This window comes from Protopterus annectens, chromosome 4.part0, assembly GCF_019279795.1.
Source record: "Protopterus annectens isolate FY-2018-M chromosome 4.part0, PAN1.0, whole genome shotgun sequence".
NCBI classification, from domain to species: domain Eukaryota; kingdom Metazoa; phylum Chordata; order Ceratodontiformes; family Protopteridae; genus Protopterus; species Protopterus annectens.
In genome coordinates this window covers 392,228,611-392,253,377 of record NC_056733.1, presented here as the reverse complement: position 1 = coordinate 392,253,377, position 24,767 = coordinate 392,228,611, and the positions used below count along the sequence as shown (strand labels likewise).

General features: G+C 38.4%; 1 protein-coding gene across 1 annotated transcript in view; it reads left to right on the top strand.

The window, feature by feature from the left end:
* The window catches only part of TMEM132C (transmembrane protein 132C), a 2,628,872-nt gene that overhangs the window by 2,070,558 nt on the left and 533,547 nt on the right, over positions 1-24,767 (top strand). The gene's annotated exons all lie outside the window — the stretch shown is intronic.

Below are 24,767 nucleotides of genomic sequence, written 5' to 3'. Positions count from 1 at the left end.
ATTATAAATAGTACATTATTATAAAGAATTAATGCAAGCTCCAAAATAAAGTAATGTCACAGGATTACAAATAAAAGTAAAATTGTGAACAATAAATTATTACAAAGAATAAATGCAGTTCATAGCTAAAGGATGTCTATTAATGAACTAAAGTAGCTTCAAATAGCAAACAGATAATAAAAAAAAATAAAACAATAATTGTAAGGAAAAAAAATAAGATGAAAGAAGGATTGGGTTAGCAAAGAAGTAACAAACAGCATTAGAGAAAGAGAGGTTAGCAAAGAAGTAACAAACAGCATTAGAGAAGGAAAAGTTAGGGTGTCGAGTCAGTAGAATTAGGAGCAGTATATTCAAGAGGAATAATGACTGGCAATATTTGGACAAGAAAAAAGAGTGGAGGGGGTGAAAGGTACCATCTAGTTGTTATGTTAGGCAAGGTTTGCATGAAATGTTGTAGGTAGCATAAGTATTAACAAGGACATAGAAGAGTATCAGAAAGTGTGAAATGTCATAGGTAGCATAGGAGTTAATATTGACATAGAACAATATCAGTAGGTGGAGAGTGATTACAGAAAAAAGAAGAGTATGTTTAATGAAGTTAGAAGGAAATAAAAAAACTACATTATTGACTATGAATGAATAGGATGTGATTATGCCCTAGTGGGTAGTAGAGGGGGGAAAGGAAATATGATAGCTGGCAGGTGTTAATCTGGATTAGTACATGGGCATAACCAGTGTTCTTTAAGGTGTAGTTTTAGCTGCTGTTTGAATAGTGATAAGGATGGAAGAAATTGTAGGTTGCTGGGGAGTTTGTTCCAACTCTTACCCACAAAATTTGAAAAGAGGGAGTCCCCAGCTTTATTGAGGGATTTCAGGGTGGATATTTGTAGTTTATTTGCTGAGCGTAGGGTAGTGAGATTTCTATAAGGAGTTGCAATGCTACAAAGAATAGGAGTCCTATTGGTGAGAAAGAGAATCTTGTGGGTAATTGTAAGTTGCTGAAATAGTAGCTGGTTTTGGAGTTCAAGCCAGCCTAGTTGTTTGAGGTTTAAACAGTGATGGGTTCTATATGGTGAACATGTAGGTAGCAAATCTGGCAATGTTGTTGTAGGAGGTTGCTAGTTTGTTTAGGTTAGTTTTGGAAAGATTTGTATAGATAAGGAAGCATAGAGGAGAGTAGACATCAAGTGAGTATGGGCAATGATGGTTTTGGCTTCAGGGGTAAGGAAGGACTTTATCTTGTACAGTGAGCCCAGTTTTCTGTTAACAGTTTTAATTGTAGTGCTAATATGTGTGTCAAAGTTGAGATTGTGATCGATTGTTACTCCTAAGAGCTTGGTGGTTGGATCAGGTGTAATTATAGCACCATTGCTTGATTTGACTGTTAGTTGTATTGGATAGGACTTCTGTGAAGGAGTAAAAACAAGTAACTTGTTTTTTTGGTGTTTAGTAGGAGACATCATTGCAAAAAACCATTTTTCAACTGAGGTAAATACTGACTGGGTGATAGATTGGAGCTCGGCTGATGAGGTGGCAGAGCACACTAATGTGGAATCATCTGCATATTGTATGCAGGTAGATTGTGGATTATTTAGCTGTAGGTCATTGAGAAATACAGAGAAGAGGAGATGTCCCAGGATGGAGTCTTGTGGGACCCCAAGAGTAATAGGAAGAAGATTAGAAAGGTTGTTGTCCCAGAGAATAGCTTACTGTCTGTTTTCTAGGTAGGACTTGAACCACTGCAGTGTCTTTGTGTTGAGTGAGTATTGTTCAAGTAATTGTAGTAGTGAATGACGGTTCACCATATCAAAGGCTTTTGATAGGTCTATAAACAAAGCAGTAGAGAGCCTATTGTTACGATGCTTGTTGATGCAATCAGTGAAGGATAGTAGGGCAGTAGTAGTACTGTGGTGTGGCCTAAAACCATGTTGACAGTCTGCTAGAAGGTTATGTAGGAGAAGGTGATCAAGTAGTTGGTGGTGTATACATTTTTCCATTATTTTGGCTAGAGGGGAGAGCAGGGCTATGGGGCGATAATTGCATATTTCGGTTGAGTTACCACCCTTATGAAAAGGAATTATGTGTGAGATTTTCCAGAGAGATGGGATATAACTTTCAGTAATAGTTCTACTGATTAGTATGGAAATAGGATAGGAGAGAACTTTAGCTGCAATTTGTAGGTATTCTGCTGCTCGGAGATCAGCAGATGGGGTACATGGTTTAAGTTTTGTTAGTAAGGTGTGGATGACAGATGTAGAGACTGGATTTAGTTGAAAGGTAGGGGGGTTGCTAATCATGGAGAATGGGAGGTTTGTGGTAGCAAGAGGTAAGGAATTTGCGAGAGACTGTACAGTTTCAGTAAAGGAGGTATTGAAGGTGTCAGCAATCTCCTTAGATGTACTTAGGGAAAGTGCTGTAGGAGTTGGAGTCTTGGAGTGTCCTGGGTGTAGAAGTTTGTTAATAGCAGTCCAAAATGTTTGGGGGGTTTGCTGATGCCTGTCTTGGAGTTTTAGGTAGTAGTTTTTTTATCAAGGAGTATAGCTTTCTTTGTAGTGTTTCTATGCAGTTTATAGTTCTGGTGATCAGTTGGGCTCTTAGTACATCTCCATTTAGACCAGATCTTATTTCTTACTAGAATTTTTTGTCTTGTTTCTTTAGAGAGCCATGGTGCTGCTTTACTTCTGGTTCTTATGGATCGACTAGGGGCATGATATTCCAGTATTTGTAGGAATTTAGAGTTAAAATGGGATACTGCTTCATCAAGGGGGAGGTCTTTTAAGGGAGACCAATCACAGGCTTGTAGATCAGCTTGGAAACTTACAGCATTAAAGTGTTTTTTGTTTTGTATGGTTTTAAAGATAGGTTGTTTAGGGAAGAATGTTTTATGCATAATGATATAGGTGAGTGAATGGTCGCTAATGTCATCAGGTAGGGGGTCTGCAGTATAAGTGAGGGGATGTTTTTTTACTAGGATCCAATCTAATGCACTTTCTTTGTTAGTAGGCTTATGGATTCTTGTAGGGATTGTTATAAATTGAGAAAAGCCATACAAGTTAATATGGATTGAAGGTTGATTGGAAGTACAACAGTTCCAGTCTATATTGAAGTCTCCAAGTACTAGAGTTTCTTGAGGGAGGGAGGATGAGAGGAAGCATAGGATATTTTCCAGGGTGTTGATATTATTGCCTGGAGGTAGATAGGTGCATATTATATAGATAGCTTTGCTAGAATTGAGCTGGAGTTTCGAGACAGGGATTTCTGTGTGATTATCTAATGGTAGTTGTAAGTCTACTAGAGACACATTGAAATAAGATTTATACAAAATTGCTACACCTCCACCTTTTTTTGTAGTTAGGTCAGCCCTTATTATATTATATCCTGGTGGGATGACTTCATTATCTTTTGTTCCTGGTTTGAGCCAGGTTTCTGTTAGGCAAATGACATCAAAGGAATGCATGTCCAGTAGCGTATGCAGTTGGCTAATTTTATTGTTTAAGCTCTGTATATTAAGATGGGCTATCAATAAGGAGTTAGTAGTTTTGGTCAGGGTTGTATGAGTGGTGGTTTGGAGCAGTTGGGGGTTTAGTAGGGTATTGTTAGGTCCTGGGTTGGGGTGGATGTCCCCATGAAGAAGAGGGTGTTGTTGTAATGTATGTAAGAGTTTCAGGAGTTTGAAGAGAGTATATAGTGTTCTTCTGGTTTGTTAGAGACTAATGTGGGCTAGCCTATGATATTTTGGGGAGAGGTAGTTTGAGGTAGAGATGATGTTTGCATCGTTGCACGTAGTAGGTGGATTGGTAGGTAATGTTTGTTTTAAAGGATGAAGGGGTGCAGTGATGTGTGAGTTTTCATACCATGTAAGTATGAGTGGTATTGGCCATTTTGGGTCATTTCCTGTCTTTTCCAGCCCCCTGCTATAAAGCACGCTTTAGCACGCATTAAGAGGATTTAGCCCGATTTAAGTTGCTACCGTTGAGATACGGCACTCTTGTCATAGATAGTACCCCAAAAACCCCCCCCATTTCGTCACCCACGTCCCCGGAATCTTTTAAAGTTTTTAGGACTGCTGGTAGTGTCCTCCTGCTCAGCTGGTGATGTGAGAGATGCAACTATACGGCCAAACTGGAGGCTGAGCTCTCTCAACATAGGACTGGCAAGACCAGTCAGGAGACAACCTCAAATCATACACATAAACACACAAAGACATACTCGGAGGCTCTGATCAAAAATAAAAAAAAAGCAGAGGCCACCAAAGCAGACACCAAACAAAACCACACCCTCAGAACACAACACCTGCAACACATTAGGCCTCACAGTCAGAGTGTCAAAGTCATTGGTGACTCCATAGTCAGACACACTGGCCCCGCTCACCAGACTGAGTAAGGAGAAGGTCACAGTAAGCTGCCTGTAGTAGAATCCGCCACATAAGCAAGCCAGGAACAGCAGGTACAAATATGACTCAGTCATTGTCCATGCTGGTGTAGAAGTATTGGACTACATGAAAAGAGACATTGAGGAGCTCTCTGATTATGTAGCCCAGGCAGGTATGACCCTGACCTTGAGCAGTATCCTACCTTCACCAAGAATGATGCCACAATACAGAGATAAGATGATCAGCTTTAACAATTGGCTTAAACACTGGTGTCATTCAAAGGGGATCCAGTGTCTGTCTGCCTGGGATGACATGCTGGACAAGCCACGCTGCCAAGGGACGGCTTGCACCTGTCACCTGGGATTCCGGATATTGGCAAAGGCTCTTGCCACCCCATAGTGCCTTTTTAGGCAAGGCTCAAATTCTAAACCTACCACCCTAGAACACAAAAAGGAAAAAACTAAGGGTAATGCTGCTCAATGCCAGAAGTCTAAATCTCAAAATGCACGCACTCAAGGCCCTTCTCAGTATGGAGAACATCGATGTCTGTGCTGTGACAGAAACCTGGTTCAAGGCTCCTGAGAGCACCCCAGGTATCAGGTTTTGCCCCCAAAAAACGGACAATACCAAGAAAGGAGGGGGTATCGTATTCATCAAGGACACCCACACCTCAAGACTGGTGGGAGGATGCATCGGAGACCATCAGGTGCAATTAACAAGATAGGAAAGACTGCTCTGCAAATTGTGCAGAATGTTACGTAGGCTATCCTCACAAACTCAGGAACCTCACATGGCCTTCCTGAAAACACTAGAGGGGATAAATGTATCACCAAACACCATCATACTAGGTGACTTCAATTACCCTAATATAGACTGGGAACACTACAACTCAAATGCCATGGAACAACTAGTCACCATAGGAGATAACATACTTGATCTCATCATCTCGAACATGGGAGCACAATGTTCAAATTGGAGGTGTACCTCACTGGTGAGATCAGACCACAAAGGATGGTAGAAGGTATCCACCCCACCTGAAATAAACAGTTGTTGACCACAGTAAAGAACTTCTCAAAAGCCGACTTCACACTTCTAAAGACTAGTGTGGTCTAAGGGCAGGACTGATAGGATAAGGCAATCCCAAGCAAAACAAAGACTCTTTAGGGGTACCAAAGGCAAGCGTCCAGTTTGCTAGGACCCCAGCCATAAACAAACTCTACAACAAAAGGAGGAAGCTACTACAAGATAGAGCAAAATCCTTAAAGGTAAGACACCCTTGATCACTATAAGTAAAAACTAAGAGCTCTCATAAAATCATCCAAAGCAAATTTGAGAGAAAAATAGCTAAAGACTCAAAAGACAATCATAAGGCCTTCTTTAGCTATGTTAGAAACCTGGGAGGAAACTCCCAGATTGCACAGGTCCTAGTTCAAAATGATGGATTGGTCCCATTGTAATGCTACAAGGTGGTGGACAAATAAACCTGAGAATAGTGGGTAAAAGAAAAAACAGTGGTCGGTTAAGTGAGTAGACATATACTTAGACATAAGGAAGAAAACACAGTAATAAGGAAGACAAATCAACAGTATAAATTCTGAAACATTCAATCATGCCTTTTAAAGCATTCAGATTAATGGCTAGATCAGAGTACAGTGCCAGAGTAAAGCGGCATCGCTAAAACATAATTCTAGCTGGAACATGACACACATACCAAGTAGATTAATTATCCTGGTTGTAAGTGCCCTTTACAAGAGCAGCTAAGTGTTAATAATTATACATATGCAGCAACAATCTTCGGACACAGTATGAGGTCTAAAAGGTAACCATTTTTCAGCTAAGGCAATTAAAATAAATCTGTGATAGTGATAACAGTAACAACAGGAATATACAGAGCAGTTGCAGCTCAAAATGAGGTATTCACCTTTTAAACGCAGATAGTCTATTTATATTGCCAAATAGAGTCTAAAGCACATACAATGTAGTTAACGACAGCACAGTTTATCGCCGCCCAAGCAAGATAGTATAACCGCAAGCATTACTCACTAGTTAAAGATGTGCAGCAGAAGGTATAACAAATAAACACAGGGTCTAGGTTAAATCTGCCTCATCCTGGAAACTAATGCCTGGTCTAAAAATAATAATACTATTATTATCACTGCTAGGTCACCGGCAGCTCCTACACCTTATAAAGTTTCCGTACAGCCTCAAGCAATAAAAAACAGTAGCAGCGCTATCTTCAATTAGAAATAATTCCCCGGGTCTCTACAAGTAAGAAGGTGTACAATATAGTCAGAGGAGTTGTATAGTTGGGAATAAACAATAAGGGGACGTGCTAGCAGTGCAATTTGGGCCTATCACGTTTACAGTTAGTACGTAATAGAATGGAGGAAATCCGGGTAAGCCCGCACTACTTGTGGTTGTTGTGTTGGAGTACAAACACTCATATGGTCTCCGATGCCATCTGATAGCAGCTCATATTTTATTTAAGCACAAGCAGCAGCTACACAGACTACAAGGCACTTGAGTCCATGGCTTTGAGATAGTGCTTTTTAAGCGGTTGGGATTTGAACACCTGCAGTGAACCCATGCTGTCTTCATGCATGTAATCATACATGCTTGGCCAGCATGTACTTCTTTTGTCTCCTTTAGGATTTTCACTGCTGGTAGCAAATACAGCACAGTGCAGCTTCATCCCATCACTCAGGACAGGCAGGCCAGCATTGGTTATTCACTTCCATTGTTTTCCTATTAGCTTCCCTAGTTCAGAAGCTGACTAATCAAATCCAGGCCATCTGTGATGTAGTAAGGGCTTTATCATCTCTGCATCACTAAACCAGCACCTGTTGCGAACCATTTTCTTCTACACGTATATATCTCACTCCTCATTTTAAATATGTCTTTCTTCTAAATCAGTTTGTTGAAATTTGAAGCATTTTCAGGTTTGGTTTTGAAATTTAATAAGAAAAGTAAATGAAAAACAAATCTTCCTGTTTATTTGTGGACTACTGTCTCAGCATTATGTTTTAAAGTGGGGGTTTTAGTCTTACTCAACTACACAGAAAGAGGCAACAATGTGTCAGCCTGTCTTGTTTAATTTAAATAGTTAATATCTTTCTTTAGCAAAATAACATTTAATTTCTGCAGTCAAATATTAGATGATATTGTAAGCAATGTTACTGATAAAGTAAATCTGAATCTGTGTAAAAACTTCACCAGTTTGTTAAGAACAGTGAGCATCTGGTATATTTTACATGGTTTGGATCCATTGTCCATTAATTACACTGCATTGGCATGTCTGTCACTGAAACAATTTTGTATAACATAAACGGATAATAAAGTCATCTACCACTAGTGTATTTAATTTAATGCATAGTACTGGAACAAGTAGAAAAAACATGGCAGTGGCTGGCATACTGAGTTATGCAGATGCATTGCTGGAAGGGTGTTTTTAGGCATTAGGTTTAGAGCTAAGGGCTTCCAAACCCATGCAGACTTGCATCAAAACTATCTAACATACATTCTTGAACTGACTTTTTAAACTTCAAAAAAAATGGAAAAAGTATGGTGGTTATATTAATTTTACCAATAAGTAAAACAGGCTGCTTTTCTAGATGCTTATGACATAACTATATATGGAGTAAAGCATACACAGTCAAATTGTTTAATCACTGAATGAGACCACTGCTGTCAAGCAAACACATACTGAAGTAATCATGATATAGAAAAAGTATTTAGTTACACTATATTAAATCTAATGCTTACTAAACCAGTCAGTGTTTTATAAATGGAAATAGTTCAGGTAGGATGATATATCCCATTAGAAAATAAGAAGCCATTCTATTCTACAGAACATGTCAATTTAATGTGTTTCAGGACACAGATTATATAGAATTCTAGACTAATTATTAACCATACTCTTTCAGTCTGGCTATTGCTTCTCAGCTTGAAATATAAGAAAACAAAGACTGTGACAGCTTCAGAGCCATAAAGCTATATGTCACTTCATAAGTGATTATCTTTTTTCTTCAGTGAAACATTTTGCTACTATTAAAAATAAGAATGGCAAACAAGAGCATGTGAGTTCTTACATCTACATATAAAAATAGCACTAAAAAGTATGAAAAATCAGATGAGATATTGTTGCTTATATTTGGCTATTACTTCTCAATAATGGATATGAGAGAGCATTTTTTTTCAAGAATCAACAATACAGTCCTGCAAGGTCTCTTCTCATTTTAAATTAGAAGTGCTCTAGCCAATGGTCATAGTCCTTCCCTGTCCATCCCATGGATGTTTCCAGTGACTTTCTTCTGCATTCCTTCCAGCAGCCTGATGTTCTTTCCTTATGTGGCTTCAAGAACTGCATGAAGTATTCAAGGTGTAGTTTGACCAAGATCTGTAGATGGAAGCATCACCTCCTTGCTTCTGAAATCCAGCACCCTCAGTATATACTCTAGCACTCTCTTTGCTGCTGCCAATCCTGGCTCTCTGCTTCTGATGGTCCAATACAGGTTTGATCAACTCTCCAAAACTGCCTTCCTGCTCTTCTGCCATTTAGTTCCACTCCTCCTCAGTGGTACCAGACACCAGAGTTGCTGTAAACCAAATACAGTGTTTAGCATCTGCTTACACTGAGCCTCAGCTGCCACCTTTTTGCCAACTTGTTCAGCCTTTCCAAATGTTAAACTAGACTCTTTTTTCCATCTTCAACTACTACTCTTGTCTTTGTCTTGTAAGCATAGAGGCTGATCCTGCTGTGCATTCTCAATGATATGTTTGGAACAAACACAACACATCACTGGACCTGGGGCAGACCCCTGTGGCACCCCATTGTTTGCTTCTCTAATTCCTGACATTGTTCCTTTCACAACAGGCCTCCATTTCTTATCAAATGTGCAACTATCCAGTTCCTCAGATGTGATAATTCCTCAGTCTCTCTAGCTTTCCAGTCGGCCTACAGTATGGGATAACTGTAAATGCTTGCTGATGTCCAGGTAGGCCACTTCTGCTACTCTAGTTATCCTATATTCTGGTCATTAAACTGGATTAGGTTGATTAAAGTCACCTTCTACTTGTAATTCCATCTTGTTTACTGTTCTGGAGATTGTCTTCTAGAAATGCTGACAACCTTCTTCTAATAATTCTTTCCATGCTTTTCCATGACACTGTTGCCATGCTACAAGGTCTGCAAATTCTTTGGGGCTTTCTGCCTCCCTCCCTGACCATAAATGGTTACCAGAATGTCTGTCCTCAAGTCATTTAACACTTCTGCAGTAGCCAGCTATATACCGATAATTTTTGGGAAGGTCCACCAATGCACTGTCTAGATTTATTAGGACTTTGGAACATATCCCATCTGCTCCACTATGTTTTATATTCCCTAAGACCGGCCATCATACCTTAGGAACTCCTTTCTCTATATTCTGGTGTCTACCCACTGTTTTCCCCATTCTGCCCTGCTTCCCTCACAACAAAGCACCTACCCCTTGCTTCCTTTGGTGAAGACATAAATAAGTATTGATTCAGTACTGTTGGTTTTTCCAATATTCTGTTATATCCCACCACTCTTTGCTTAGCCCAACCACTTATTTCCCTCCCTTCTTTCTTTCTGCTGTAACCCTAAAAGGCCATGACTTAGAAGGAACAAAGGTTTATCCCCTACTTTAAAGGTACATTACTCTGTTCCACACATTAATTGTTTATAACATGCTTACTAGACACATCTCATAAAAACAATTTCTTGCAAATTGCTATGTTACAATGTTATTCCTCTACAACACTGTCTGCCACATCCAGTTCATATCTTCAGTATAAACAAGCATAACAACTGCACTTGATAGTTATTAGATTGAATTTGTAAGGGGCAACAGTTTAATCTTAATCTATTAGTAATCCCATAACTAAATAACCAAAGTTTTACCCATTTGCAAACTGATCAGTGCATCCCAATCAGTGCGGCAATTCAAATATTCAGAAATCTGTCCAGTGCAGCAATTCAAATATTCAGAAATCTGTTCAGTGCCAACCCATCTTTTCATTTCATATGAATGGACTATTGACCTATGTGATTGTACCCTGTTCCTCCAGTGTGCTGATGGATGTCACTGTGATACGATGCTGACCCTCAACCCACCCTGCAGTACAATGAGTTGCAAGTGTCTGGCAACCTACAGAAAAGACTTATAAAAGTGGAGTAATTCTTAAATTAGATAGACCAAAGTTAGTACTTTCTGGAATTAAATGTTATTTATTTTATTTTTATTTGTTATTAGCAAGGTTAGACCCACTATGCTGGAAGCCTCTTTGTAGGAGAGGCCCGTGGTGGTAATTATACAACTAGAGGAAATTCAGCCAGGTGATCAGGGAACTTCCCCGCTCTTTTTGATAACTACCATGGGATCACATTCACCTGAGCAACAAAAACTCAGGAAGATGGGGCCTCTGTTTAGCAAATCATCCACAGGACGACACACTCAGGAGTGCATCATAATCCAGCTACCTGGTTTCGGACTAGAACCCACACCATTCTGCACTAAAAGTGAGTATGCTACCTGTTGTGACACTTCTTACAAAAGGCAAGGAACCTGGGACTTTATATAGGGTAAAAGGATATTTTACATCGCAATCTAAAATTAAAACTGCAGGGTTAATATCGTTTCTTGAGTTTCTGTGTGGGTGTCAAGGCTGTATAAATCTACTTCAAGAAGTACAAGGGAAAATTAATGTTCTGTACAGCTGAAGAGCCACGATTCTGGAAAAATTACCTCCATAAGCCAATGACTGCGTGGTACTCAAGACACTGAGTTGTCTTTCTTTTAAAGTAAACTTCAGCTCACTCAAAGAACTTAGACAGAAATAATTGCACACTTTATTCTTGTATTTATTTATTTAGTTTTATTATTTATTCTTTGTTTACCATTTTGGTCTGACTAGTCTAGTGGCCTGTTTTCATGGGAGACCTAAGGTAGTATTTATACTATTAGGGGAAATTCAGCCACAACATTGGGAAACCTAGTCTACTCTACTCTACTCATTTTGATAGGTGCCCTTGGATCCTTTACATCCCCCCAAGCTAACACAAGATCAGGCAGCTGGGACTTCAGTTTAACATCTCATTCAAAGGATGACACAGGAGTGCATCACCCCCTCTTATGCTTTACCATAGTGTCCGTAATCCACCTACTTCATGTGGGAATAGGACCACAGCCATCTGCACCAAAGGAGAGTGTGCAACCTGCTGCACCACTGATATTCTGGCACTGTTTTACTCAGAACCACCCCAGTGCACTTAAAACTGAGGAAAACTGAGGACAGAGTATTCAGTTACATGATCTGTAATTTACCTAACTCAGCATTAAAGCCAAAGTATACAGAAGGAATGCATGTAATGTTAAACTAGTCCTCAAAGTAACTAGTTTCTTCCACATGAGTTCTTTGTTACAAAGAGTTAATGTTTTGGCAAGATGTAGAAGCATTTAATGTTGTAAAGTTAGTGTTTATTAAAAACCAATGGATACACAACATATAAATACTTCATTGTTTGTTGGTGGTTATATAGACAAACACAAGCCCATGTATACACATACCCCCCTCCCAACACACACACACGCACTCCATTTATAACTGCGGTGATAAATTTGGATAGAACATGGGCCTTAAATCACATATATGATGCATTTTTATATAAATTACAGGAATTGTAGTGAATGAGATGTTATCAAAATATGTAGTGCATGTGATGCATATAAAAGATGTTAGTGAGTGAGTATGAAAATTAATTTTGGATTCCCTTCTGATATACGAATACAATTTTGCTTTCTGATTAAAAGTACTAACATTATAATTTCAAATGATGCAGGTTTTCTAAAAAAGTCAAAACTATTTAGTTCCAAAAAGAAAAAAAATAAATAAACCCATCAGTTAGGTTATGTCATAATGATTTCTTGTCTTTGAAACAATATATCATGCATTAGGCTAATGTTTAAATGTCAGCGTACTGCTAAAGTGGCATTACAGGTATAGGCCTTTATCATGAAAAATTGCTGTATGGCTTTTTCTTGGCAGTTGAGGTCCCAAAGTGATTAATCAAAACAAATTCACGCACAAGCGAGAACACTTAATAAAGTCATTAGTGCAGAGACCAGACAAAGGTTTCTTAATTGTTGTTAATAGGTCTCTGCAACCAAGGCTCCAAGTTATCCTTATATGAAAAGGTCATGCCAAAGTTTTTCATTTCTCCAGCCCTTTCTTTTTTCTAACTTCTGTACATGTCAAATCTAGTTCTGTTTCATAGCTAACAGTGATGATGCACTGAGAATGGGGAGGGCTGAAATGACAGATTGTTACTTAGCAACAGGCATCTTAGCAGCATAACAGCCACTCACCGTCAAGATCAGTGGGGTGTCTTTGCATTCCCTTCCTATTTCCATAACCACTTTCATTTGAAAAGAAAATGGGCAAAATATCAGGCAGATGACAAAAGAGGCCATAAAATTCTAATGGGGCTTCATAGAACTGAATTACTTTCTTCTGTTATGCATCTCTTCTTGTTTCCATTTCAAGACAATGTTTGCATTGAAAGAGCTAAACTTCTGTATGCATTTTGAGTTTTGTGCACTTGAAAATGACTATTTTGGTGTGCTGCTTCCTTGTCTCATTTATATTTGTTTGGCTGCACACTGTATACTTTGCATTCTTTGCTTTCTTGCACTAAATCTACTAGTTGTCCTGTTCCTGACTTTGGCACTTTGTTTTCACTATGCAGTGGCTCTGCTGGACAGTGACATAGGGAACTAATGGCTCTGCTGGACAGGGGCACAGGGAACTAATCTAAGGGGGCGGCGAAAGCCAACACATTCTGGCTAGGCTTATAAATGCCCGTGGGCAGATAGCCTAGTACTTACCTATGAACCTATGAACCTATGAACTATGTAGTAAACAAGCTAGGATAACTCACAGTGCATTATTAAGCAGAAACCTATGCTTACTGAGCTCTTCTTTTTTTTGGCATACGGCAATCCAAACATTCAGCTATAATTTTGAATATACAGATAATGTTATAAAAGTAAATTATGTAAGCTGCACAAGAAGTCCATTGTTGAGTCTTTCTGCTGGCCTTAACTGTGGAATGCTAATAAGCAAATATATATGTAAATAACTGTTAATGGTATACTATTTAATGTGTTTATGTATATTATTGAATGTCTGTTTAAAAATGTTTGCAATATGTTGGAGCTTTTCTCTCCAGCTGAATTTCTTTTATTAAACCCAGTCAGACAGACCAGTAAACAAAAGCAAAATAAAGTAATAAATAAGTCAATAAATGTAAAAGTGATTATTTTCTGATTTTTGTAGTCTCCAAAATCTTGCTTTAAAATTCACAAACTTTATTTGCGTTGTTTAAGTTGAATCAAGCGCCTTTCAGTTTGTTTCTCATTGCCCCGCATAGTTTTTTCTTTGGATTATTTCTAGATGTTTATCACAGTTATAAATTGCCCATTGTTAATAGCTGAACACAGTGGCCCAGATGAGCCTTTCTTAAAAAAGTTAATTGCCAGCCTCATAACAATTTGCATGTGTTACTGAATATGAATTTATATTGAAGTATTGCAAATGATACTTAGAAAGGGCAATACCTCTTTTAAAGCAAATCAGATTTTATCAGTTTGTGTAAATGCGAAAAGAGAAATCTTTACATGTTAAATGATTGCAAAGCTTGGTGAAATTAGTTCAGATTTTTGCTGTTGTTCAAACAAAACAGTGGGCAGTTAGTGCTTCAAATTAAGAATGAGAATTGTAAGAGTATAGGTGTTGTTGCAGAAAACTTATTTGAAAATTGATACTTGAAGATGTGGGTTTGGATGTGGCATGAAATTTTGAACAGAGGACTGTATTACAAACATGCAACATATTAAAATGAATTAGGCTGCTGCACATAGAAGATTGCATAACTTATGCCGAAAGAGTGGATATGTGTTATTTATTAAGTGGTATTGCAGAGAATGATTGTTGCTGTCACTAATTACATATTATACCAGAGGTAACATGCTGTGTAGGGTTCTCGCAGCACTAACTATACCATCTGAACAATTATTCAAGGAAGTTGTATAGAGGCCTTACAGGAAGATTTCCATCTAAAACTACTGACAATGGCAGAGCACTGCAGAGTTTACAAAAGAAATACAATGAGATACACTCTAAACTATACTAGTTTGGGGACTGCTAGTTTTTCCAAGGGTGCATATATCTGTATTTGTTTTTATGTTTATGTTGCATTTTTGTGAAGTGCTTGGTATTAAGCACTTAAATTATCTTGAATACAATAGATATTAAGAAAATAAGGCACTGGAAAGGAATAACCACATTCTACATGATATGTGAACAAATAATCCCTTTCCCAATACCTTTAGTAAATTCTATCATATTTCTTTCCTGATAAAGCAGATGTTCATAGGTTCATAGGTAAGTACTAGGCTATCTGCCCATGGGCATTTATAAGCCTAGCCACAGAGTGATGGCTTTCGCCTCCCCATTAGATTAGTAACCTGGGCCTCTGTCAACAGGGCTCCTGAAGTGATCCCAGGGTAGAACTTGCGATTACCCATCCACTCATCAAGATTTCTCTTAAAGAGGGTCAGAGAGGAGCTCTGTCAAATATGTTAACTGAGAAATGTGGTAATTAAGTGTTTTACATGGTGTCCATGTTGAATGTGACGAAGATCACAGAGGAATGGAATTCCTGGATAGGTATCCTAAACCTACAGCTGACCAACTCATAATTCATTAGAAAAAAAAATGGAATTCACTAAAAACTCTTTGAGCTGTGTGTGTTTGAGTGTGTTGGGGGAGGGGGGGGGAGTGGTTCCAACTACTTCTTCATAGCAGAAGACCTCCTGTATGTCACACAGCTAATATAATCTAGTCTGATGTTTTTGCTAATTAGAGTAGGATATATTTTTTCAAGGGAAGGTTTCTTGGTGAACAGCTAATTTACATAAACAAATTTGATTAATTGCATTTTGCTAAATCAGCCTCAGCATCCAAGTGCTCTGAATTAGGTGGAACACTCTGCATTTAATGATGAGCAAAGCCACTTTTCCGCTGTTCCACATTGAACAGCTGTGGCTCCGCTACATGCATTCTGATTGGGTTGTGTACCGCAATTACTGCCAGTTGGCATCATGGTACACAAATCAATGCATAGCTCTCTGCTGCCCTTCCACTTTACATAGCGTTGACTGTGCTCTACAGTTTTTGATTGGCTTGTATACCGCATTTACAGCCAGTCGCAAATGCGGTATACAAGCCAGTCAAGTAACAAGTCTCAGAATGACGGGAGTCAATGACGCTGGCCACAGATCTCAGAGTTATGTGACAACACGGTGAACTCAGAGGTAAGCTGATGCTGTCAACGAATGGAGAGCTACCTATGATACAACAGTAATATTGCTGTTTAAAAGTTATGATTTGTTGTTCTACTGAGTTTTCAGCTTTCTGGTGATATGTACAAGCATACACAGTTTTTGGCCAGATGATTTAAAGGATATTTGTGCTTAGTAATACTGGCTATTCTCTTTTGTATCAGCTTAGCTAAATAAATTGTAGAAATGATTAAGTTGTAAAGAATGCTGGCTTTGTTTCACGCTGCCAGTCGTTTTTTTCTGTGACTTGTACTGACTTTTGAATGACACTTATTTTGAATAATCGTTGAATGAGCCTCTCTTTAAGAAAGTCAGTTTCTATACGATTAAGAAGATTCTTAGAGAAGGTGATGTGTTTACAGCATTAGCTTTAACAAGATTAAATATTCTGGCATTTTCATCAGTAAGAATTAGGTTAGTATGCTGCGGTTTTATTTAATTTTTTGAAAAAATCAGACTGTACAAATATTAATATGAAAAAAGCTTACCTTAAATGTGAATTCTCAGTTTATTTTTGGTCAGGACAGAAGTTATGTACTTGAATTTCTGTTCTAGTTTTACAGCATTGAAGTATTTCCTGGTTGTATTTATGAAATGCAGGATTGTTGCTGTTTACGTTTTCATCTAGTGCAAAATGATACATGTACTACAGTAGATAAACATTATAATTGATTTGTAATTCTTAAAGAATAATAATTCAGTGATTGCTAAAATATGTTGAGATCACAATAATTTACCATTAGTGTAACTCACCGTGACAAAAGGAGATACTGCCAGCACAGCTGTCTTCTGGAATTTTGTAAATAATTATATGTCATTTGTGAATATCAGCATGAGCTATATAAGATGCTTGTGTTACAAATATATTCAAACTGTATGTCATGTGTATATCAACTAGGTTTGTACAGACATGTGTGCTGAAAAGATATTTTATAAAGTACTGAGTTTAAAGATGTATCCCTGCTGGAAAAGAACAGAAATGTACATGCACTATTGTAGCTGTTTAATTGTATATAAAGTGAGTTGAGAACCTGGTCTACTCCAACTTACACCAGGGACTCATGCTAACAGTGGGTGTGGTGTATGTGCCCCTATTGACCAGTATATGCCGGCCATAAACCCCAATGGTGTGTGTCCAGTTGCCCAGCAAGATAGGAATTGGGAATTTGAGCTAGGCTGTTCACTGGTATATTGGCAGGCTAGAATATCAGATTATAAAATAAAGGTCTTGGATCTAAGAAGTGTCTTATTGAATTTTACAGATGTTCTACCATGCTCCATGGCAATGGCACATTTCGTGCAGTGCGAAAATAGGGTGTTCCACATTTTGACTATTTGTCACACATTGTTAGGGTCTGTGTTCCACATTGGCCTCTTAAGAGATTGAGACCTATGAAATCAGCTTTTGACCATTTATTGTAGTATTATCCCTGAGTTAAATCTAGAAAGGAGCAGACTTCTGCTCATTCCTGTTTTGGACATTTTTAAATCAAAAATTATCAGCAATTTGTGAACCTTACATTAGGAACTTCTGTTAAAAAAATTCACTTCTTTTGTGTTATTTTCCATATAAATTGCAAGATAGCCAAATATGAGCAGAAAATGCATCAGTATGTATTTCCTCAATCTGCATGCAGGGACACATCTTCTTGCCCCTCCCCCCCAAGAAGGTGCATCTACTTACATCACCTCAGTCCAGGTAAAGAAGCACACCCTCCAGAAAAAATGCATCACCGTACATCACCTTAAACTAGGTGAAGAATTATATTCCTCCCCCAGTACATTCTGTAAAGTGACCAGACAGAATTGGGGAAGAGAGAATGCATACATCTGCTTCTGTTTAAACCAGAGCTCAAATTAACTGCTACACCATTTACAAGCTTTGGAGGCAAGGAGGTGTCACTCAACTACATTCCACTTATAGCTGTCCTCCCCTCTCTGCCAGTCCTGAACAACCTATACTCAGGTGTATCTCCATGCTTATCCCTCTTTTGTCACTGCCTCATGTTTCTGAAGTTCCAGCAGTGTCCTTTATACCTTTTTTGCATTAATGCCTGCAGTTTTTTATCTCTGTATCCTGATTCCATGCATTGCAATGTAGCATTACCCAGCCATGTCATATTATGTCACCCTGGTTTATTCCTCTTCTACATTGTGTGCCCTTTTTACCTTCTGTTTACTGTCTGAATTCTAAATCTCTCCCCAAATTCTGTGATGCCCCTCTTCATTTTGATGTTAGTTTTAAAGTGTGGTCATTGAAGTATACTTATACAACCCATTTCTGAGCACCACTGTCCCTCATAGGCAAAGATAATTCTTGTCAATGACATAGATCTGGTCTCCTTCCAAGTCTTTCTTCTCCTCCTTTAATCCCTAAGATGTTCACTTTTTTCCACTGATGCAGCCAGTCATTATTACTCACTTATTTTCTTCTTCCTCACTCTGGTAACACGTGGCACATGGAACAGTTCTGGAAATGCTACCTCCCAGCTTCATGTCCTTGCATCTGTCTGTCACCTCCCTGGCCCTGTTTACTATGGAGTCAGTTGTCTCCCCCTACAAACCGTTGTTGCCTACATGTACTGAAACATGCATTTACTCCTTCCTGTTGATGACTATTTCTGTCATAACATCATATGCCTTACATATAAGTACCAATTTCACTGTAATGTGAGTTCCTTGTCTGCCTTATTAATACTCTTAATCCCTTTGGTGACTGTCTCATACTCCCTGTGTTGGCTTCCTTCTCCTTGCCATTCTACCTAATGCCAGTATCCCTCCGATATGTATTGTTTCCCTTTCCAGTTTCACAACAGCCTGCATTATTTACTATCTGTGCTAGTTGCCTCCTCCATTGAACTGCACGATATTAGCTCAGTGTTCCTTAACTTTTCCTACAAGTGTTTTCCACTCTTCTGACCCTTTCACTCCACACTGCCATCCCCATGTGTAAGCACCTCATCCTGCCCATTTCTTTCCTGCCATCCTTGTGTGCTGGCTCCTGCATTGCCACATTTGGGTCTGTTTCTCCTTCATCACTCGCTGTTGTCTGCACTTTGTCTTCCACCTTGGCTGTCTGCTCTTTGTTCCCTCTTTTATAACTACATTATCCACGTTCTCTCTGTGCCTCATTTTTTAATCCTGTCCATCAGCCCACGTCCTTATCTCCTTAGGCGTTATCTCCCTACTACTCCTAGTCCCGCCTCTTTTCACCTTTCTTTCCAGTTCTCCCTTTCTTGCCTGATATAGCTAATTTATTTCCGTCTCAGTTCCCATATTGTCTCAAACTCCTCTACTCTCCTGCCAGTCCCACATCCTTGCACCCAAAAGCTCCCTGTGCCAAGCAACAGATCTCCATCATGACAGCATTACTCCCTGTCTAATTTTATTTTATTTTTTATGCAGCCTGCCCTGTTCCTTTCATATTACCTAATTCTTGGATCCTTCACTTTTCCTTGTTATGGTTAAATAAAGTTTTATCTTTTTTATACACCTTGCTAAGCCTTTGTACCTCATTTGTTATCCCACATTTTCTAAGCAAATGTTAGTCAAATGATAAATTACTGGCAATCGAGAACAAATGACAAATGGTTATGATATAATTTACTCACAGATATGAAATGATTTATATTACCCAGTGGCAATGAGAAAATATTCAGAAGAGGATATACTGGTTTGTAATCAATGGATATGTTTTTCAGGTACCAGGCACTTTCTTCCTGCATTTCATACCTTTAACAGACACTTCAAAAAGTTAAAAAAGTAAAGGTAAAAACCAATACACCTAGTTCACCAAAATGGTAGGGTTGAATAATATGCCATATAATGTCTTTCCAAAAGCTGCATAATAAAGAGAGAATTCAAAGAACACATCTTAACCTGAACTAATTCCCCAACATGGGTTGGACAGTTAGTGCAACAGAGAGAAATTCTGATTCAGAGACATGGGAAACCCACACTATTACAATCTCTGTACAGAACACTGCACTGTCAATCCTGAGTATGCTAGTGCTCTTCCTAGCAGCCTGTATATCACTTTAGCCAAGGCACCCCTCTGCAAACACACGTGCACACATTCAGACATCCATGCATCTGCATACACAGACACACACACCTGTCCAGTCATCCACAAGCAAGTCCCACACTCACACTCACCCTCACTCAGAAACACTCATTAACGTTAAACACCAGAACACACATACACACACACACACACACACACAGACACACACACACACACACACACACACACACACACACACACACACACACACACACACACACACACACAAAATGGATTTGCTGCAGGGAAACATTTTGGGCCCAATACAGTTTGGTTTGTTAATGGTTGAGTGTGTGTCCACTTTCTAACAATATTTGGATAAACAGGTTTGCTGATGACATCAAGATAGGCCATGTGGTTACTAATATACATGACCATAACTCTTTTTAAAGCTATCTGGACATGTTGGCTAAATGGTCCCTTTCCAAGGGAATGAGGTTCATTGTTAAAAAGTGTGATGTCTAGTACCATGGACTTTCAAACTGGTAGTACCCTATATCCTGGACTATGAATTGTTACCGGAAGTGCCAATAGTTAGGGAACTGGGAATTTCATTGCACTCCAGTTTACTCTTTGACAAACACGGCAAGTTAATTGTTCAACAGTGTTATAGGTTGATTAGAAAAATACTGCATAGTATCACCAGTAGAGACAAAAAAGTATGTATTCCTTTATTTATGATGAATATATGACCAATAATTGAACATTGTGGGTCATTATATGTGTACAGAACTTGTTGAAAAAACTGCTCGAAACCACCACGATATAATCCAAGTAGCATTTATTGTAGAAACAGAACAGGAACGAGCGCTTTCACACAAACAAGTTGTGCTTCATCAGGTTACAATCATATGAAAAAAAAAAAAAAAAAAAAAAAAAAAAAAAACTAGCCACTTTTATAGAAACCCTTTGTCATAGTTAACAAACTAATCAAACTAATTGGAATCAATTAGCAAACTGTAGGCTCGTTAGTGATGATAAACAATCAAGTTGAGTAAAAAATAGCAATGCTATTTTAAACCATCTAACATTATATTAAAACCAACATATAAAATCTATTGAACATTTCGTTCTAAAACACAGCATTGGACCTTTACCTTTCTATAAATATCATGTTAATTAATAAAATACATAAAATTGCTCAAACACCGGCGTCCCGCCTCTGTAAATTAGTTCAGGAAACCATACCCATATTTGGAAAGGAGAGCAATGTGAAGTATGACTTCACTAAAATGTCTAATTAACAATCCTAGTTTATTTCATAAGGATAAGTTTCCATCATATATTATTACTTTCCGATACATGGATATTCATTTCCACAATAGTTAGATCAGTTAACATTTATGTAGTCTCAAGGATTACTGTAAAAAGACTATATCATTCCGACATACAAATATATTAACTCAAAGTATTCTACAGACAAAGTTCGTGATTGGAGCAAACCTGTCATCAAATGAGGTAGTATTTATATCATAGTAAATTATACTCCCGGAAAAAGAAAGTGTCATATATAGCAGCTAACCAAGCAAATATGCTTAACGCAGCCAAGTGCTGCCATACTCACCATAACAAAAAGTTATGTAGTCATCAAATCCACGACTATAAAAAATTCTGACATTAAATTCATTGTTAAAAAGTGTGATGTCTAGTACCATGGACTTTCAAACTGGTAGTACCCTATATCCTGGACTATGAATTGTTACCGGAAGTGCCAATAGTTAGGGAACTGGGAATTTCATTGCACTCCAGTTTACTCTTTGACAAACACGGCAAGTTAATTGTTCAACAGTGTTATAGGTTGATTAGAAAAATACTGCATAGTATCACCAGTAGAGACAAAAAAGTATGTATTCCTTTATTTATGATGAATATATGACCAATAATTGAACATTGTGGGTCATTATATGTGTACAGAACTTCTCACATAATGAAATTACAACATATAGAGAGAACATATACTAAGAAAATAATGGGAATAAGGCAGTTAATATAAAAAAGTAGACAGGCATCGTTTTCTCTGCTCTTTACAGTATAGACTGTTAGAGGTGACTTGATTTTAACCTACAGATGTCTTAAGGATAGTGCATGGCTTCCCCACTTGGTGTTTATTTCATAAAACATTATGTAAACACAAGGTGTGACTACTTAATGATTGATCTGTCTTATTCTAAAACACTGATTCATTGACCATTTTTTCATCTAAGAGTTGGTAGATTAAAGAATTCCCTACACAAAGTATATGTAGTGCTGAGACATTAGACATCTATAATAAAATTAATTGATGGTTGGTTCAAAAATAATATTTTTATCTGGGGTATCAGTCAAGCAAGCTCTTAAGTGACCAGTTTAGGTCCTGAGCTTGTATCCTTGAATTCATGAAATAGTGAAACATTCATTCATTTTCATTTATACCCCCTATAGATACATGCACACACACAGACACACACACACACACACACACACACACACACACACACACACACACACACACACACACACACACACACACACGCACACACGTGCACACGCACACACACACACACACACACACACACACACACACACACGCACACACACACACACACACACACACACACACACACACACACACACACACACAGTCCACACACACATAGACATACATAAATGCACTCACAAACACACACCCAGACAGGTTAGTAATAAAAAATGAAATGTCTACAGACCTAAACTGATTTGGAGAATAGCAGTGCACAAGATATCAAAATATGAACCATGTATCAACATTTGTAAGCAGCAGTAAACCACCTCCGAACTAATACATTTAAATTGCAAACGAATCGCGTTCTTAATAATGGATTAATTAAAATATTAGTAGATTTAGCTTAATATTTTTTTAAATCAAATGAACAGTCTTATCATAACCAAAGTTGGATAAACCCAGATTTCAGCTCACAGCTATTCAGATAGAGAATGAAATGAGAGACACATAAACAGACACTACCATTTCCTTCCTGTCACTAATGAGGACAAGAAAGCCGGAATCTACCATTTCTTGGTAACTCTTACCCAGTGCCCATGTTTCAGTGATGCCTGGCTTACCTACTTCATTAGGTGCCACAGTGTCCTGCAGTTCTCTCATCTTGTTTTGCAGACCCTTGACTTTGAACAGCATTGTGTTCTATGTTCTTCAACCTCTTTCTTATTTACCAACCTTTTCCTGTCTTCCTGAGCTCATTTTATACAACAGTCATTTCCTGCTTTCCCCTCTTGTACAGGCCTATTTTTAGAGCAGCACTCCTTTTACTCCATCCTTGTTTATTTCCTTATTACTTCCTCTGTATTGATTTGCACACACTTATATGCCTAGATACTTTTATAGGTATTTTCTGCCTGCACAATTCCTCAGATCCCATTTGCATGCAGTTTTATGTGAAAATACTTCCTGAGATCCCATTTGCAGGCACCTTTATGCCTAAATACACCCTAAAATCCCATTTGCTGGCACTGAAATCTCACCGGTCAGCACCTTCACCCCACTTACTTCCTCAGATCCCTTTTATAGGCAGTCTTTGAGCCCTTGAACTTCCTGAGACCCCATTTATGGGCCTTTTCATACTCACATACTGGCTTACTTTCTGAGATCCCATTTGCTGAAGCTTTCATGCCCACATTCTTTCTGAGACCATATTTCAAGATTTTTTATATCTCCATACGTCCTGAAATACCATTTACTGACAGTTAAATACAGTCACTTTCTTCCCATAGATGTCTTGAGGCCATTTGCAGGTACCTTTGTGCTCACAAACATCCTGTGATACTACTTGCAGACACTTTTGTACCTACACACTTTCTCAGTTCCCATTTGCAGGCATTCTTTTTACACTAACCACCCATGTTAACCAATCATTAGCCTATTAATTATCTCTAATCGTGTCTAAGTATAGTATGAGCAGTGCATCAAAGAAAAAGAAAAGCATACAGACATACAAACAGCCCAGCTCAGGGCATGTCCCCGACCTCCCTAGTCTGCAACAGCCCAGCTCAGGGCATGTCCCCCGACCTCCCTAGTCTGCAACAGCCCAGCTCAGGGCATGTCCCCCAACCTCCCTAGTCTGCTCCATGGAACCCCAAGTAACTCATTTGATTTCACATGAATAATGACATGTGCCTCTCAAGATCCATGCTACAAACATCATCTCAGATTTACTTCCCTTACTGCCTAATTAATAGTCTTTGTAATAAGGACTCTTTAGATAGACAGACACAGACTGATAGCTGAATGGACAGATAGGCAGACAGAATGCAACAGGCAGACAGAAAAATAGACTAGACAGGTAGATAGACAGATACAGATAAGAGAGACAGTCAAATACATAGATACATAGAGGGCGTATAAACAGACAGAGAGAGAGAGAGTGATAGATATATTGTTGCAATAAACTCTGCTGAATGCATAGGTCACCGGCAGAGTTTATTACTGCAATTTATATGAAAGTCTTTTCTTATAGATTGCAGGATACTTCAAAAGATGGTCTATCAATTGTTCCTTTGCTGTGTGGAATATACCTACTGTTACCATAAGTGGGGCTGCATGCATTTCCAAAATGAGATACCAAAATGTAAGCATTAGAAGTGGGAATGTGTGTATAAGTGTTTGTGAGATAAAGTTGGAATAAGGAACTAGGGAAGAGGATTGATTGTGTTTTGTAGGTGTGTGTGTGTGTGTGTGTGTGTGTGTGTGTGTGTGTGTGTGTGTGTGTGTGTGTGTGTGTGTGTGTGTGAAAGAGAGTGAGAGAGAGAGTAAGAACTAGGTAACAGGACAGAGCTATTGTTGCATATGTGAGATGTTGTATTTGAAGTGTCTTGTGTAATGATGCTGTTAGGGAAAGGGGTGTTAATAAGGTAATGTATAGGGCAGCAACAAGATTAG